Raw genomic sequence first — 17,761 nt, forward strand, 5'->3', positions numbered from 1 at the left:
CTATTAGCAGGATCAATATTTCTCCTAGTACCTTAATAAATCATTATATCAAAGAACAGTTGCAGGATGAAGAAAACCTCATTCTACCAACAAGGATGCTTCCAAATCAGCAAATAAAACATCATTTAAATTACAAAGACCTAATTGGTGTACAAAGGCAAACGGCAAGCATAGAATACAGCCCTCTGATGCTAAGCATGTAAGCATTTTGAATCGTTAGTGAAGGAAGAAAAGCAGAAAGATAAAGAAACAGCTATGCTAAGAGCTCCACATGCATAATTTGCAAATTGGTAAATATGCATGAACCCACCATGCCGTAGCTGACTGATGACACCACGTTTGGTGTAGATATCATAGGTGGCAGAAACAGAAGAGCACCTGGAGAACAGGACGGCCTTTGGTATCTTTACTATTGTACTGAAAAGAATCCCCTTGCTGTTGTTTGCACTGAGGCTTTTTCCTCCTCCTTAGCTCCCTAAGAAAAAGCTAAGATTTGTAAACATTTGAGTGAGGGAAGGGAAGAAGTATTCTAATGGCTACTTGCAAGCACAGGAACTTCTCTCAGCAGACACTGCACATCACTGCTTACCCCATACAGCCCTCATCACCCGTAACCATATAGCTCTCTTGGCCATACGACCAAGAAGGAAACTCTAACTAGAGCTAATTGGAGTCCTGTCCAAGTAAGGATTGAGGAACCACAATCACGTACGTGTCCCGCACAGTCGGTAACCCTCCTAATACACATATATGGCTGTGAGAAGAAGATAAGGCATGCCAAACGACTTCAGATGGTGTTGCAAACCTACACGTTGCTATGGAGCACGCTAATGCACGGCTTGTGAGCAGCCACCACTACCTTTTTCGGAAATACCAACTCACAGCACTTTTGATTTATAGTGTTACCTTTCAATCTAATAGAGAAATGATGAAATCTAGTGGGGAAAGAGTCATTAGAGTAACAACCACATGAGCTGCCACCAGCGGAAAAAATGTAATATACTATTGTAACCAGTATTCAGGTTTATTCTTTGGTGTGAATAGTCTGGATTTAGCTCTTTACTGAAGAATTATTATAGAAAACCAAATGTTTCTCAGTTGTTCAGTCACTACTTTTGAACCCTGTTGCAGCCTTAGAAGCTTGTTCCTAATTTATTCAGAGGCAACAATTGTTGACTTTGTGAAGGAAAGTCAATTGTTGAAGGAATTTCATTGTGGAAGTTGAAGTGGGCACTCTTTGGTTCTCTAGTTCATATTTCATAGATGTATTTATTTTCTCAAACTGTAATTTATTCCAAAAAGTAAAGCAGATCAGTCTCTCCATAAGTTACGCCTCGAATCAGTTTGTTGGCCGATCCTTCTGTTGTAGAAAACATATCAATACTGCTTTACGGAGCATAATATGCCAACTTCAGTAGTAAGGAAACTGCTGTAGTTTATATACTTAACTGCCTATAGGCCTCCCAAGGGTTCTTCCTTTCTTCCCGGGGAGATTATGTATTCTTCCCCTCATCTCGTGCCCACTAACACATATCAACATATTATCTTTGCTAGCATCCCAGGACTGTTTTAAAAATCAATTGGAAAGACCCTTTTTGCCTGCATCCCAAAGTATTACTTTTTGCTTGGCATGTATCAGCTTTGTAGACCGTAAACCACTCGAGGCAGGGACTGCTCCTATTTGTTTATGTCCTTAGTGGCCTAAAGACATTATCAGCTTTATTCATCAAATTATCAGCAGCAGAGGGCTGATCATTGTGAGCACGATCCAAACTTCAGCGATTGTGTCCAAGGGGATCAGAGGGAGAAGACTAATGGAGTCCGTGAGCCCTTTCAATTCTATTATCATAAACCTCTTTTTTTCCAGTGCAGTAAAAAAGATGCACTAACTTTTCAAACAAATAACCAAGAGCTATTGGGATGGCAGTAAATGGATTCAGCAAAGATTCAGGATTTTCTTATTCTAGTCAGCCTGAACAATTAATTAACAGCCTCCTTGTTTGTCATTAATTTTGTTGCCATAGTAGCCTCTATGAATGGTTTCTAACAAACAAGGAAGATTTATCTTTCTCACTCTAAATCGATCAGAAAACTAATGATTTCACATTCATTTTTGTTTCATAATGACAGGTAAAGCACAGTGAATCATTACAATAGGATCTTCTGAGAAGGATAAGGTGTCAGTTATCTTAAAAAGCAATCTTAAAAAGCAGACCCAGAGATTAAAAGGGAAGTGCCACTTCTATGCAAACAAAAATACTGGCTCCAAAAGGAATATCAAAAAATGAGAACAATTTATAAATAATAAATAGAAAAAGTTTCTAGATTTTTTTTTAAACTCTAAGCATATTTTGCTTGCATATAAATACTTCCATGCACTATTTTTTGCTCCAAATTCACAGCTGGTGAGAGACCAAGGAGGAAAAACCTTGTAAGAGCATTTCCTAAAGAACAGAATTAAAATGAATTAGTTGAAACAGAGGAATTTTTCATCCACTTTAGGTTGCTTGGATTGTAAAGAGAACAGCAGCCCACAAGGGAGAAGGGAGGGGGAGGTACATGTCTGCAAACTAAATGCAGAGTAAGTTCTGGCCATCATCATGTGCTAGGGGTTTGGACATGTTTAGAGAACTACAGGCTGCAACCTGCAAATTGGATCAATATGTTTCTTGCCTGATAAATTCCAGGAGGGAGATAACGGGTCCATTATTGGAAAAGATTGTTGTTGCCTTTCTTCTAGAGGACAAGGTGACAGATTCTCTTAAAGCAGTAACTGCTCTTTGCTTCTTCACAAAACCATGCTTTGAAAACAAGAGTTATTTCAAACCTTGTCCAATCTATAATCTGTCTCAGTTGGAGTGGGAGCAGGGAAGAGTTAGAGTGTGGCAACGTAGCCAAAGTACTCGGACTGCCTTGATTAAGAAGCTAGTAACAATCCCAGGTGCAAAATGCTCTAGTCACAAGGGTCAACTCTTTCCACCAAGGAAAACAAAACAACCATGAAGGCAATGGGACTTAGGTTCCTCATTACGTTAGTCATTTCCTACAGCCAAACCCAAATGTCCTTGAATATTTTCCTACACTATTGATACCCAAAGTAATTGACTCAGCTACAGACCATAGCACAGTTAAATCTTATTGAGATCAAATTGTTTCGTTCTTTACCTCACCTCTTGGAAGACCTAAAGGGCAAGTTTTTGGCCATCTCCCATAACTTCCCAAGGAATATGAACACCAGAGTGCTGGGGAGATGAGGCAACCACGAAAGCTGTGCTGCCACAAATACAGAATGATGTCAAGAACATGCAAAATTCCCTATTTTTCAGTAAAAATGTTTCCAATAGTTTACACATTCTCTTCTTTATTGCTCAGTTTCGGGCTTTGTTGTGGATTAACCCCAGCCTGCAGCTAAGCCCCACACAGCTGCTCGCTCACCTCCCTCACAGTGGGATGGGGGAGAGAATTGGAAGGGTAAAAGTGAGAAAACTCCTGGGCTGAGATAAAGACAGTTTAATGGGTAAAGCAAAAGCTGCACACACAAGCAAAACCAAACAAGGAATTCATTCTCTGCTTCCCATGGGCAGGCAGGTGCTCAGCCATCTCCAGGACAGCAGGGCTCCATCACGCCTGACGGTGACTTGGGAAGACAAACGCCATCACTCCCAACATCCCCCCTTCCTCCTTCTTCCCCAGCGTTACATGCTGAGCATGACTTATTTATGGTCTGGAATATTCCTTGGGTCAGCTGGGGTCAGCTGTCCTGGCTGTGTCCCCTCTAACTCCTTGTGCCCCCCCAGCCTGCTCGCTGGTGGGACGCGGTGAGAAGCACCAAAGCCCTTGGCTCTGTGCAAGCACTGCTCAGCAGGAACGAAAACATCCCTGTGTTATCAACGCTGTTTTCAGCACAAATCCAAAACACAGCCCCATACCAGCTACTATGAAGAAAATCAACTCTATCCCTGCCCAAACCAGCACAGGCTGATAGGGCAGTTTCTCTCCTGGGACAGGGTCCTATAAGCTACCAAACTGTGGAGATAAAACATGTAGAAATAAAGGGACTAGGGAGCAGGGATTTGTCTCTGTGATAACAGCGCTGCAGTAAGGGATAAAAAGCCCTAGATGATGGTGAGTAGACCAGGGCCTTGTTCCCGACTCACTCCCCCTTCCACCACATCCCCTCAGCTGCCTTGGTTCAAGCATTTGCCTGGCCATGCCCAAAACCATACTAGGGTCATTAAAAAAAAGCCCGACATTTAAAAAAATGTTTTTTTTTAACATGAATCATTTCTCAGATCCAATTTAGAAGAATCTGCTGAGCTACTAAGCTCAGCCGAAGGGAGGGTAACCTCTGGTGATGAGTGTGGAAATGAGAGCTCGAAGGCAGGATGCTCTGAGATCAGATCTGTATAATATAGTATCAAAATAATATAAAAATGCAGCCTAAGAGCAAAGAGCAGGTACGATTTTCATTCTCTCTGGGTTTGTTTTTTTTTTTTTCAACGGAACCTCTGCCTGTCCACCTATTACACCTTTACTGGCAGAGCTGGAGCGGTAGCAAATTTGAACTCACTTTCAAGCCAGCGTAAAAGTTGGAGAGAAGTCACAAAAGGTAATTCCATTACTGGAAGTTTAATGAAAACCAGCAGCCGGACGGCGAAGCAGCCCATAAATTGATGCCTTCGGAGAGGAAAGCAGGCAAAGCAGTCAGCGTAAAGTCTGCCTGGGAAAAGCCAACGGGCAGGTGTGGGCATGGATGTGCCTCCACAGCATGGGCTGCCTCTTGCTGGGAAACTGAGGAAGGGGGCTTGAGGGGATAGAGGACGTGAATCTGTTAAAAGAGTTTCTCCACTGACAAAGCAATTTGTTTCCAGGGATCTGTTGTGGTTTAAGTGTTGGGTAAAGCCTACCACAGCACATGCCTGCATGGTTTGGGTGTTGACACCAGCCTGCTGGGCCCACACTAGGCATATTCAGGATTGTTCTGCTCAGGGTTGAAGGCAACTGGAAGCCACATAAACTTGCTAGCAGGGCTGAGGCCAAGTTAACTGCGCTGAGTCAGATCTAATAAACGCTGCCAATCATGGCGATTTATTAGCTTGGACTCAGCATCATGCTAACCGTGCTGCACTTCTTCTGGTTGGCTTGGAAAATGGGCAGAGGGAACTCCTATCTCCCAGTAGAGAGCTGTCCAGATGTAAACCCTTATCTGTAGGTCTGTGGACTCTCACTGATCACCTGAATCCTGGTGAACTAAAGTATAAACCAAGCATTTCAAACTTTGGGAGAAACTTTGCAGAAGGGAGTACAGGAGGAGAACTAGGGGAGTGAGGAATGGACTCTGGACCAAGGCCATAGGCTGCTGAGTTACAGCTCTCTGCTGGGAGTGCCAGGCAAAAAGTCCAGAGCCAGAGCATACGCCTGGGCAGGGGGGGTGGGCTGGGATTGCAGAGCAGACTCCAGGCTTGATTTAGGCTCCGTAGTCTTAAGCACATCATGCATTCAGTGGTGGGATTGTCAGCAGCCCAGTGAATGGTCAACACATGCAGTGAAACATTTTCAAAGAAGTAAACAAAATGCTGCCATAAAGGACACCCATGTAGACCTGTGGGGTTTTTATTATAGCTTCAAGACCTTAAAACAGCACGTTGCATTTGACTATCAAACACTGACTTTTTTCGGAATGCCTGTCCTATGGCACTGCAAGCTGCCTGCTGGCTGTATGGCTCTTGACAAACTTCCCAACAGAAATCTCAACTCACTTGAACCTACAGATGGAGCTACAGAGGTGGAAAAATCAAAGATGCTTTAATGGAGGAAGGATTGCGGGACTGGCCATTATAAAACCTGGAGGCAAAGGTCTCTAGCGTTAAAGGAGAATGCTCCTGGAGGGCTTATAGAAAGATCAGAGGCTCAAAATGCTCCATGCCCCAGAACAAGAGGACAACCAGCTCACTCTGTGTATCTACACTTCATTGGGACCAGACAGTGCATTTGATTGATCTCACTCATGTGTGACTGACATGAGAACCTGACAGCAACTGCTCTGCAGAACTTTGGCCAGGATTTTGGAGACATTGCTGAATAGCTCATACACACTAAAAAAACAAACAAAACAAACAAAAACCAAACCCCAAGCAAAAAAGAAGGAATATTTAACAATGGTATTAGAGCTCATTGTAGAAGATGCTATGTGTTTAACCTGTTACTCTATAATCATCTTTCTCTTCTCCCCTTGTTTCTTTGCCACCTCAAAACAGTAAAAAGGCTGTGTGAAGAGAGAAGAATAAAATATAAGAACACTTGGGATGTTTTCATGGAATGAAAGAAACACAGAAGATTGTGATTAACTACTTAAGTGAATTGGTGGCCTTCAAACATTAAAAGAACAGCGTTATGAAGAAATTAAGTCTCCTCTAAGCAAAACACATGGTGTCAGTCAATTTTATGAACAAGGTGCCATATTTCAGACTCAGCCCTCTCATGGATTTAACATATGACCTTTGCTTTCAAGATCCTTAGTTCCTCTGAAACATTTTTTCTTTATTCTCTTTGGTGCTGGTTCCTTGTTATTAATTAGATCAAGTCAGGTTTCCACTGAGACTGTAAGAATAGGGACATCTGTGCTTTACCTGTCAAGTACTGCCATAACTGTCTTCAATCGCTCTTCTAAGTCCAGTACCTCTGTGGAGTCCCATATTATGAAAATTGTACGCTGTCTTTCAAAGCCCTTCCTCAGTCTGTGTAACATTGCAATGTACTTTTGGTAGAGGGATGTAAAAGTAGAAAACCTTCCTACGAAAACCACTGAGTGCAACAGTAAGAATACCACTGTTAGCAATAGCAAGAAGAAAGAGTTGGTTTGCTACTCAATGGGAGGAAAAGCTGTTTGAAGGATCAGCTGTGAATAGAAAGCCACAACAGTTAACACTGAAGACAAAGGAATAGAAATTCAGATCATAATAGGAAAAAGAAGATTAAAGAGAACTGAGATATATTAAATTTTTTCAAATTCGCTGGGCTTTATGACTTCCACCCTAGAATATGTAGATATCTGACTGAGGGAATCTTAGAGCTGCTGGCAATTATCTTTGAGAGGTGAGGTCAGAAACAGTCAACTCAGAAAACACTCCATGGGAAATGACCAAACAGGTTTAGTCTTGCTAAGAAGGATCTGAGGTTATCCAGTGGATCACCAGCTTCAACAGAGGCACTGTCACAAATGTATGAACGTCAGATTGGAAATATAAAGGAGAATGTTATCTACAAGACACGTGAGGGAATGCTCCTTTATTACTTCAGTTTGGAAACACTTCAACCATAACCTTAGGTGCAGTGTTGGATGCCACATTTTAAGGAGGATGTGACCAATTGACAGTGAGCATTCTACAGAACATGAACAAAAAATTGAAGGAATAAATTGTTCTTTAATGTAAAGAAGACAAGCCTTGGGGGAAACGTGACAAAAGACCCTGAAAATATTAAAGATGCTTGCAGGGAAAAAGGGAATAACCCATTCTTGTTCATTGCAGGTAGGACAGAAATAACTTGCAGGTTAAGAAGAGAAAAAAAGCAGGTTTTAATGGTAAGGAAAATTGGGCCTTGGAATGAATTGCCCAAAGAATCTCAACTAGTGGAGGCCCTCAGAAATGGGTCAGCCACTGCTCTGATAGGGAGAGTGTCAGTACAGCTGAGGGCCCTCAAGCTACTTGCTAATTTTCTATGATTCTAGGAAAAAAACCTGTGGCTAGTTAGCTGGAGAATAGTTTTTTGAGTTCTAGGATATTTTGGGCAACAGCATGTATTACCTTTTCCTTGGTTAATTTTTAATAGTGTTCTGAAAGCTGAAAGTTAAAGAGTGGCTTGACCCAAGATATTCTTTCATCTTTCTACTTTCATTTTTGCTGTTTGAGCAAACTGCCTGGTCAAGCTTTCCTCTGATTCTTATAAAGCCTCTTGAACACAATATTCAGTGGTCTGTCTTTCTTTTTTTTTTCCCTAATGTGGGATCAATGACATTAAGTAGGAACACATCATTTCCTGAATGGTTGCCTACAGCCATTGTTGGATCATTTCTTCTATAGTCAACCAACTCATATTTATGTTGATGTGGTTTCCTTTAAGATTTGCTTTTTGTTTTTTTTCACTTGTGGCATCTAATAATCAATTTCTCTATATTTTCCCTTTTCTGAAACAATAATTGACCCTAGAAATCCAAGTCATTCTGGAGCAGTATATTTTAGGACTCTCAATCCCAAAGTGCTACGTGTGCTACACTTCAGCCTAGAAAGAAGGCTGAAACTTTATCAAAATCAGGGCTTTGCCTTACTATTACTTATGATATTGATTGAAATTTGCTCAGGTTTGAGTTCTGAGGATGAACAAAAGTTGCTCCTGAATTCAGCTGGTGTCAAAGAGTTTTTACGAGGCTGGCAACAAGGAGCTGAATAATCATCACAGGCAGCTTCTAATGGCGATAGCATTGCAAATATGTTCATTGCAGGATCAAACTCACCATCATTCAGGAACAGTGTGGCCAGCAGGACTAGGGAAGTGATCATCCCCCTGTGCTCGGCACTGGTGAGGCCGCACCTCGAGTACTGTGTTCAGTTTTGGGTCCCTCACTACAAGAAAGACACTGAGGTGCTGGAGCGTGTCCAAACAAGAACAACGAAGCTGGTGAAGGGTCTGGAGCACAAGTCTTATGAGGAGCAGCTGAGGGAACTGGGGTTGTTTAGCCTGGAGAAAAGGAGGCTGAGGGGAGACCTTATCGCTCTCTACACCTACCTGAAAGGAGGTGGTAGTGAGGTGGGGGTCGGTCTCTTCTGTCAGATGGCTGGAGATAGGACAAGAGGAGATGGACTTAAGTTGCGTCAGGGGAAGTTTAGATTGGATAGTAGGTGAAATTTCTTCACCAAAAGCATTGTCAAGCATTGGAACAGGCTGCCCAGGGAAGTGGTGGAGTCACAATCCCTGGAGATATTAAAAAGATGTGTAGATGTCACTCACACTTAGGGTGAACTTTAGTGGTGAACTTGGCAGTGTTAGGTTAACAGTTGGACTTGGTGATCTTAAAGGTCCTTTCCAACCTAAATGTTTCTATGATTGTCTCTCATGTACAAAAATCCAGAAAAAATCCTTTAATGTTTACTATCTGAACTGGTAACCTTCCTGCATACTTTAGCTAAAAAGCAGGAGAGAAAGGACATAAACCTGCCAACATTGTGCTGGGCTGTGGTGGAAAAAAGAAAGGATTTTTTTGTAACCGTTCATTTTGGTTGGCGCTTGGTGATCTGAACACACTCCTTGGTTTTTCAAGTAACAAGCTCTGCAAGTTTCACTGCTGTTTCTGGAGACCTGGACAGTAGCAGTGATGGTGGATTTCTCCTTCTCTCAACTGGAGAAGATGTTTTAACTGCCTCTCAGAAGTGAAATCAATTCATATCTTTCTGTCTTATGGCAACAGACTCTCACTGGAGCTGTAGCTTATGACTTTTATCTTGTTGTGACACCTGCTTTGGTCAAGAGGGTTACTGATTACTCCTCCTGGAAGGTGTCAATACTGATGATGTTCAGCTGAGCAGCTGTCCTCCCTCTCCTATTATTATTATTCATGATGTGTGATTGATTCTTCTGAGGGCCTTAGTGACAGAAAACTTAGCAGTTCTTTGCTGTCTTTCTTTTAAAGGGACCTGAATGGACAATTATTGTTTCTGAAATGTGCTACAGCCACCGTTTCACCTCATCTATTGTTCAGGTATCTCTGTGCAGCCAGAATGTGGGCAATGAAAAGGTGCAAGTTGTGTCATTATCCATATGCTGAGAGCTATCAGTTGCACACTTATTGTCTCTCCAACAATGTCATTCATTACCTAGTATCGTACTGAGAAGAGTTTAAAAGATAGAAAAGAGAGAAGACACTAGCAGTGATTCCACATAAACAAAGCTGAGGTACGATATGGATTGGAGTCATTTTAATTGAGGGTATACCTCCATAATTAATTATGGAGCTTCTAAATTCTGGGCTTATTTTACATAATTTGTATCTATCTGAAGGCCATATTGACGATATTCAGCTTCTTAACGCTGGCACTTGGGTCAAGAAGTTAACAATACACGGAGGGATGCAGGTACATAGGAGGAAGACAGAAAAAAAGGGTTTGGAATGGGACTCATAGGATCTGCAGACGCTTATTCTGAAAAATAGATAAATAAAATCAATTACAATGTAAAGTCATTTTTCCTTCCAATATTTGACAGATTACCATAAAGAAAGTTATGTTCAACTGTCCTCTATCTTCAGTATAAATAAGACACCAAATGGCTTCCTATGGAGCAAATAAAGCATAACTTGGATTTTAGAAATACTGCCTAAGTGTTGTCTAGCTCTGGAAAAGACTACACAGGGTGGCACTGAAATCTTCCTCACTGGAAGATTAGATAAACATCTCTCACAGATTATCTAGCCATCTTTGCTCTTGTTGGTAACACAGGCAAATGAGCCAAATTATCTTTGGTGTCCCTAATGTGTTCTTGACTGTTGACTCTAAAGATCTCCCTTCTTTTTTATGTAAAGCCCCAGGAATTCAGATCAGCAAAGATCATCATCTAATTGCCACTTTGAAACAGAAGATGATGGGCACTGGAGTGAGGCTAGTAAAAAGCCTTACTCCTGATCTGAGTCTATGGACACTTTGCACAGTTTGCAGGACTCTCTCAACTGTTTTCCCATTCTTCTGGGAAGTAGCTATGATTAAACAACAGGGAGGTATTTAAGGATGCTTCTGGGCTGTTCCTGCAGCAGAAGAAGCACTCGCCTTGCAAACAACTCAAAACACAAAAGCCGATGGAAGGTCAATCTGCTGTCTGGGTTGGTTGTTTTGTTTTCCCTGCATCTATATTAATTTCAGTCTCTTGAAGAACTCCTGCTCTGCCCACAGCTCTTACTCAGGTGAGTAAATTGTCTTTTTCTTTTATAATAATCACTTGTGCTTTGTCTTGCTGCAGGCAATAAAAAAGCAGAGTTGGATGGGCACAGACCCTCTGAACCACCATTCAAAACCAAAAAATACATACATATGCTTATATTAGCTTGTACATACAACCCATGATTTGGACACAATAGTCTTTACAAACTCACAGTCTTCTCTCAACTTCTGTTCTAATAAAATGCAACTGTCCCTCCACGGCAGCTTAGTGAGATTTACTTCCCCCCACCCCTGCATTTTATTCTGCCACATTTCCTTTGAGCATCTAGCTTATAGATTTTCTCCAGCTACCAGGCTATTTGGTTTCCATCTGTTCAATAATTCAAATATATGCATCAAACGCACACACAGCACAGTACCAGGCAGTAACCTCCCCTTTCCTTTCCGCCTTTTCACAGCCAGGTAGTTTGCGTCTAAGGTGCGTGAAGATAACACGCCTCTCCACGGTTCTGGTTTGTGCATCAGCTCCCTCTTTGCAGACCTCCATGCGTGGCGTGCGAGCAGCCACTTCATCGCCCTCGCAGCCTCTGGCAGGACAACCGAGCCCTCAGCAAAGCCTGGTGGCATCCAGGGTTTGGCCTTTCTGGCAGCATGGGTTTAAGGTAGGCATGTGTATCTAAGAGAGCGGCAGCAGGGCTCCCCAAGTCCACGTGCTGGTACAGATATCAAAGGTATGGTTGCCACGCTTACACGCTCGCTTGGAAAAGTGCTCTCCCCAGGCTCTTCCCCTCCTTTCTCCCTCCCTCCCCATGATTTTTGATGGATTGGGATTTCACCAGTTGTGTTTTTGTTACTGAAGAAGCGGCAAGACGCCGGAGTAGCACTCCCTTCGCCAAACCCCCCCAGGAGCCAGCCCCGGCCGAGCGTGTAGCCGGGAGGACAGGGCAGAGGAATCCATCCCCGGGAGATTTCTCTGCTCCCCCTAAAACCAAGATACTTTTTTTTACCATAGGGGTGCCAAGGACAAAGGTTTGAGCAGATCCCGAGAGGCGTTTGGAGACATGCATCATTTAGTGACCCCAATAGAAACATTTAAGAAACTCCAGCAATAAATGAATAAAACTCCAACAAAGCAAGAACAAGTAACAAAGAGGTCAGGGAAAAGGAGGCTTCTCTGGAGAATGGGTGAGGGATTGTAGGCAGGAAATAAAAGAAAGACTAAGAAAACAAGACAGAGAGATACTTCTGAGGAAAAAAATACATGAAATTTTCAGTGAAAGACTTGAGATAAATGGAAAAAGCTGACCTGGATTAAACTAATTATTTGCCTAGGTAAGTATCCCGTTTTCCTTCAATGTCAATAGCAGATGCTACAGAGAAGTGGTACAAGAGATACCTACACAGATGAAAAAGAAGCTTCACCCAAACCCCAGGCTGAGGATCGGTGAGTTCAGCCTTCAGTCAGGCAACTGCTGTGTAATTGCTTTATAACTGTGTAATATGAAAAATATATCTGTGATGGCATTCTTACTGATGTAAATATCTATTTCTTGCAAAGGTTCAGTGCAATACCTTTTGATAATACCTCGGGGCAATACTTTCCAAGGGGAAATTACACCTTCTATCTGCTTTTCAGTAGAAATGTCTTGCCTTTTAATTTAATTGGTTTTCCTTTGCTTCTGCATTATAATGAAGGTGCAGCACAGCCATACCCAAACTACTTTATGCCACTTAGTATACATATATTTAATATGTACATATATCAAATTAATATCATATTTATCCTCTTTTTAAACAACACAATACTAATTTGTATGTATATCACAAACCCATTATTCTTCAGGAATCAGCCTTGTGAACAAGGAAACTTTTAAAATGTGTTTCAGACAAATGACTTGCCTAAGCTTTCTCTGCATAGCAGCTGTTGAGTGCATTTGTATCAAATTCATTAGGACACAGGCCCAACCACACTTTGCTTCGGCAAATTTAGTAGTAGCTCTTGGAAGTCTTTGGTAAGCTGTGATTCAAATAACGCTCATAGGTCTGGAAAGAAAGATTTTATAAAGCTGCTGCTACTAGTAAAGGATTTACAACCCAAATGCCAACACATGCAACAAGTTTTCTCCCTTTATCCTAAATGTTTTTCAGTGTTTGCACTTCTTTCTCCCCCCGCCCCCCGCCAAAGAAAAACACAAATTTTGCCCTTAAGGGATATCATCATTAAAGAAAGAAACAGTGCAGTCAAAGCTTAGCATGACACAGATCATTCAACAGTTGTGCAATTACTCTGAAAAGCTACTTATTTTTGAACACAGAGCTTTCACTCACCACAGGCCCGAGGCATCACGATCAGATCTGTATCTGCAGTATCTCAACCAGTCTGATCTAGGGCTTTTGCTCATTATGGAAGCTGTAGCCCTGTGTGAGGTTTACGTCTCGGTTCAAAGAGTTTCTAAAGCATTTTGGAGCTGGGTTGGCTTTAAAAGGTATTACCAAATCATAATAAATTCCAAGAACGAATTAAAAGTTGGTTTGGAAACCTCTCATCCCCTGAATCCACCTAGTTTTGGTTTTGTTTAAGGTTTACAAGCCACTTTCCCTGCAGAATTCCTACAGACTAATGGAAGAGTAAGTGATTACAGAGGCAACAAGGAAAGCAATAATACCCAAAGTGCTCTCAGGTAAACCAAGCAAATGAAACAGAGCATATTCCAAACATGAACATTTTTGAGAATTATTATTTAGGGCCAGATACAACTCCCACAGACCCTGAGTGTGATCCGAGAGCAGGGTATGACCACCTAGATGGAAAAGTTGATTCCCATTGGTTTTTCTGAGCAGATTTCTATAAAAATGCTGTTCAGTACTACCTTTGAAAGCAGTAAGAAATCAAATTTTTCTCTGTTATATAGCTGCATAGAAAAACATATTGAAATGCAGGAGAGTGTTTTCTACCCTCTAAATCATTGCAATCGTGGGCCACAGTGCTTATAACACTATCGTTCTGGCTGACAAGGACATAGCATTAGCTACAGGCTCCTCACCGCTCCTTGCCATGCCAACACTACAGAAGTCAAGACATTATTATTCTGATCTTTTTACAGTGTCTTAAATATCAACTTTTTGTTTTGTTTTGCTTTCTTAAACTTTCCATGAACCTGAGCTCCTCCTGACCCGAAAGCCCCAGTAATTCTACTGACCCTTTGCTAAGTGTGCTTCTCGAAACGTCCACAGCTATAGCTCACATATTAGCAACCTGGGTGGGAGCAATCGATTGCAGGGCCTTTTAGGGTAATGCAGTTTCCACACATACTGAAAAACATAGCGGTGAGGTGAAAATGACTTACAGGCCCAATTCCTTTCTGCAGTTCAACTCTATACACTGCCATAATTCACTTCAAAGGAAAGACGAATGGGTTACTTTACATTTATACAACAGTAACAGAACAGAGTTATGTCCTAAACATCTTGCAAGAAACAAAAATAATTTTTCACAACACTTGCTCCAGAATAAAATTAGATTTTAATTTGGTTTGCATGCATTCGAGATAAAAAAGATAACAAGTCGGCACAAGAGTCTACATGCTGAAATAGTCAGAATGCAATAGAGTTTACAGACCTGTACGAAGGAAGGTAACTTCTCAGCGGCCCCATCATGGTATTTCCAAGGGAACGTTACAAATTCTCATGGCCAATCCTGCAAGAAGTGGAAAGAATAGTTAAAACTAGAGAGTTTCCAAAGGAAAATCAAATAAGATCAGCTGTCTCCTTGGATACGCAATGCTAGAAGTCAGTGTAGAATTGGTTTAGAGGATGTTAAACATTTTAAACTCTGGAAGCAGCAAGATCATAACAATTGTTTAAATATAACAAAGTCCAAGTTAAATAAAATACAAAATGGTAAGTTGTTTTTAAAGACATGTTATTGAAAACAGTCTTGATAAAAATGCAATGAACATGTGGCACTAGATTGGAAAGAAAAGAAAAAAAAGATAGAATACTGCACCAATTTATATTCCCTTTGAACTGTCTGTAATACAGACCTTAAAGTGCATTTTCAAACATATAGCATATCAAAGAAGCAGACATTTATTTCTAGCCATGGCACTTCTAGGCTTTTGGTAAATGAAACCAGAAATAGTCTAGTGGAACTGTGCTGTGTGACAAAGCATGTACTGATGGGTTCTGCCCAACATCGGTAAACAATTGTTTTTTCCTCTAACCGAAGGAAAGAATTTCAGCAGTAAACAAATGCCTCGCGTCTTGCATGAATTCTTCAACAGAGTCAAAGCAAACCTGTCTTTTCACACCTCCTGCATGTGCTATTCCAAGTCAAAATACAAGTTATATTCCCTGAGATCTATCAGTTGCTATGTTTTCGATTATGACAACCATGATACACAAGGGAGGATGATACACAAGACACTAAAGCTTTCTGCTATAATCCCCCTGGAATCCACACCCATTGTTGTAAGGATAATTATCCGGGTATCCCTGAGGCCAATTTTTGCAGTTTTCATATAAAAATCACCTCTTGCATAAGACATGAAATTTAAAATCATCCCCTTCATGGATATCATTGAGTCACTCCATTACCTCTGGGACAGATATAAATTATGCATTCTTTGATTCTCTTTAAAATTTTAGATGCACAAGGGGACAGAGGAGCATCTAAATGGTACTAAAAATATAAGGCATTCAAGAAAGAAACAATAACTTGTATGGTATTAACTGCTACAGTGCTCCGAAGGCTCCCTGCCTGGTCAAGAAAAGCACATAAAGCACTGAAACATAACAGCAGGCTTGCATGCTAATGGCTGCTAGTGACAAGGACTCATTGAATGTCACTGCTTCACATACTGCGTACTGTTCATTTTTCTTATCTATGTGACCTCTCCTTTGAAATGACTGATGAAACTCCCATGAATTAGCATCTCCGCTTCTGGGCATTTGCCACCAAGAAGGCATTCAGTAACATCTCTACTAAAATACAAAAATAAAGCAAGGGAGGAGGGGGGAATCATCATCTTAACAAAAAATAGTCACTATGTCTGTTAAAGGATACTCGGTGTGTACTGCAAAAGGACTGCTTCTCTGAAGCCTCCTCGTTAGGTTAGTTTTTACCTTGATGCCCTTTAAGAGTATTGGCTTGTCACAATACATGCATTCACATTTCAGACTTGGCTAACATTTTCATAATTGGTGTGAATAAAAAGGAATAGCTGTTACTGCAAGAAAAAAAGAAATGTCTCTGTTCTGATGCCCTGCTGCTATGATGACCTATTTCACACTAGCATCTGTTCTCTTCTGATGAACCACTCCAGATGTAAGCTGGCAAAACAGCACTGCAAGTGTGTTACCCAGACGTCCACCGAGTGCTGCAGATGTTTTCTTCCATGCTTCACATCTAATGTGTGCCTGATTAATTTTTTCTTCATTATTTCAACTACTTGGCCTGCAGAATTTCCTATGAAGTTTGCAGAATCTGGGATCCGATCTGCAGCCATAAGGAGCAGCTCCCTTTGTGTGAGCAGGTTCATTAACGTCTGGAATAACCAGCCAAAAGAGCCTTGGTCTGAATTGCCAAAAGAAATGCAAACTTCAGTAATGTATTATGCCTTAATATTATTTGCCTGAGGATTTAACACGACGCTCATTTCAATTTCAAAATTACAGATGTTTGTAATATTCAGATGCATCAGGCTGACCAAAAATATTATGCCCGTTCTCTGCCTCAAGCCCTTGACCTGAATGAGGTTAGTGACAGGGATATGAATGACTTCAGCGGTAAATGAAACACAAAAGTAGTTTTATCGTGAAGTACAATATTTCTTCTGTCACTTAACCATTTTTTTTTTTCCCCTCTCAAAATTACAGGGTAGACTGCAAATCTTCAAGGCTAGCAGCCACTACGACAGCCTAAGTGCCATTTAAAAGAATAATAATTTATGAGACGCCTTGGTAGAATAGCAAAGGTCACAGAGAAGACTCCCCAGGGAGGAGAGGATGACAAAGGTTACAAAGATGACTAAAGACTTGCCTACAGGAAGGGATTTTCTTGGAAGGAAGATGTTTTGTTGCAACAGCTTCATCCAACCTCACACACGGTCGCCTCATCCAAACGAACAGTTCACCTTTAAAGTTAGCTGTAAGGCATTGCTTACAAAATACGCTTCTGAAATTCGTGGCTGAGCAGGTTGGCCACGTACGTACCCAGGGTCCACGGAGGTGCTGCCAGATGGAGGATGCTGTGGGTCTGTCCCACAGGGCACAAGGGGATGCCTAGTGATGGATTTGATCCCACCTGGGGGATCCAACTTGAAAAATCTCTGGAAGCTTTGCAAACCAGTCCCCAAATAGATGCCGCTTTTGGGGCAGCCAGTACCATCTGTAGACCTCTAACAGACCACCACTGACTGGTGCAGTTTCTCTTAGAAGCCATGTGAAGAGTTGGTATATGAGGAGCCCGAGACACACGGTTGACACATTGCTCGCAGGCAGTTGTAAATTTGCACACCAGCCATCACGCTGCACAGCAGTTTGGGCTTTTTCTTGCCACAGCTACAGCATTCTCCCCCTTCAGCTGCCGCAAGTACAGAAAAAAAAAGACAAGGATGAAGACAAGCAGGAACAACTCTTCTTGGCACAGCTCCACTCTCCGCAGCATCATCTCTGGGCTCATAAAATACGCATTAACTGGTGGGAGAAGCTGGCGCTGCAAACCTGGGGGTAACCGGCGGTGTCTGCAGAACATCAGAGCAATAAAGAAAAGCTTAACCTGAAGCCAGCATGCAATACAAGACAACTCTTATCTCTTCAGAAATGTGCGGCCATAA

At 41.6% G+C, this 17,761-nt stretch overlaps 1 protein-coding gene across 13 annotated transcripts in view; it reads right to left on the reverse strand.

The window, feature by feature from the left end:
• ENOX1 (ecto-NOX disulfide-thiol exchanger 1) overlaps window positions 1-17,761 on the reverse strand; it is a 358,275-nt gene that overhangs the window by 231,299 nt on the left and 109,215 nt on the right. For all 13 annotated transcript variants that reach the window (XM_075046158.1, XM_075046156.1, XM_075046155.1 and 10 more), the window contains one exon: window positions 14,545-14,622. The gene's annotated coding sequence lies outside the window, so the exon portion shown is untranslated. The remainder of the gene's footprint in view (window positions 1-14,544; window positions 14,623-17,761) is intronic.

This window comes from Buteo buteo, chromosome 14 (genome assembly GCF_964188355.1).
Source record: "Buteo buteo chromosome 14, bButBut1.hap1.1, whole genome shotgun sequence".
In the NCBI taxonomy this organism is placed as follows: Eukaryota; Metazoa; Chordata; class Aves; order Accipitriformes; family Accipitridae; genus Buteo; species Buteo buteo.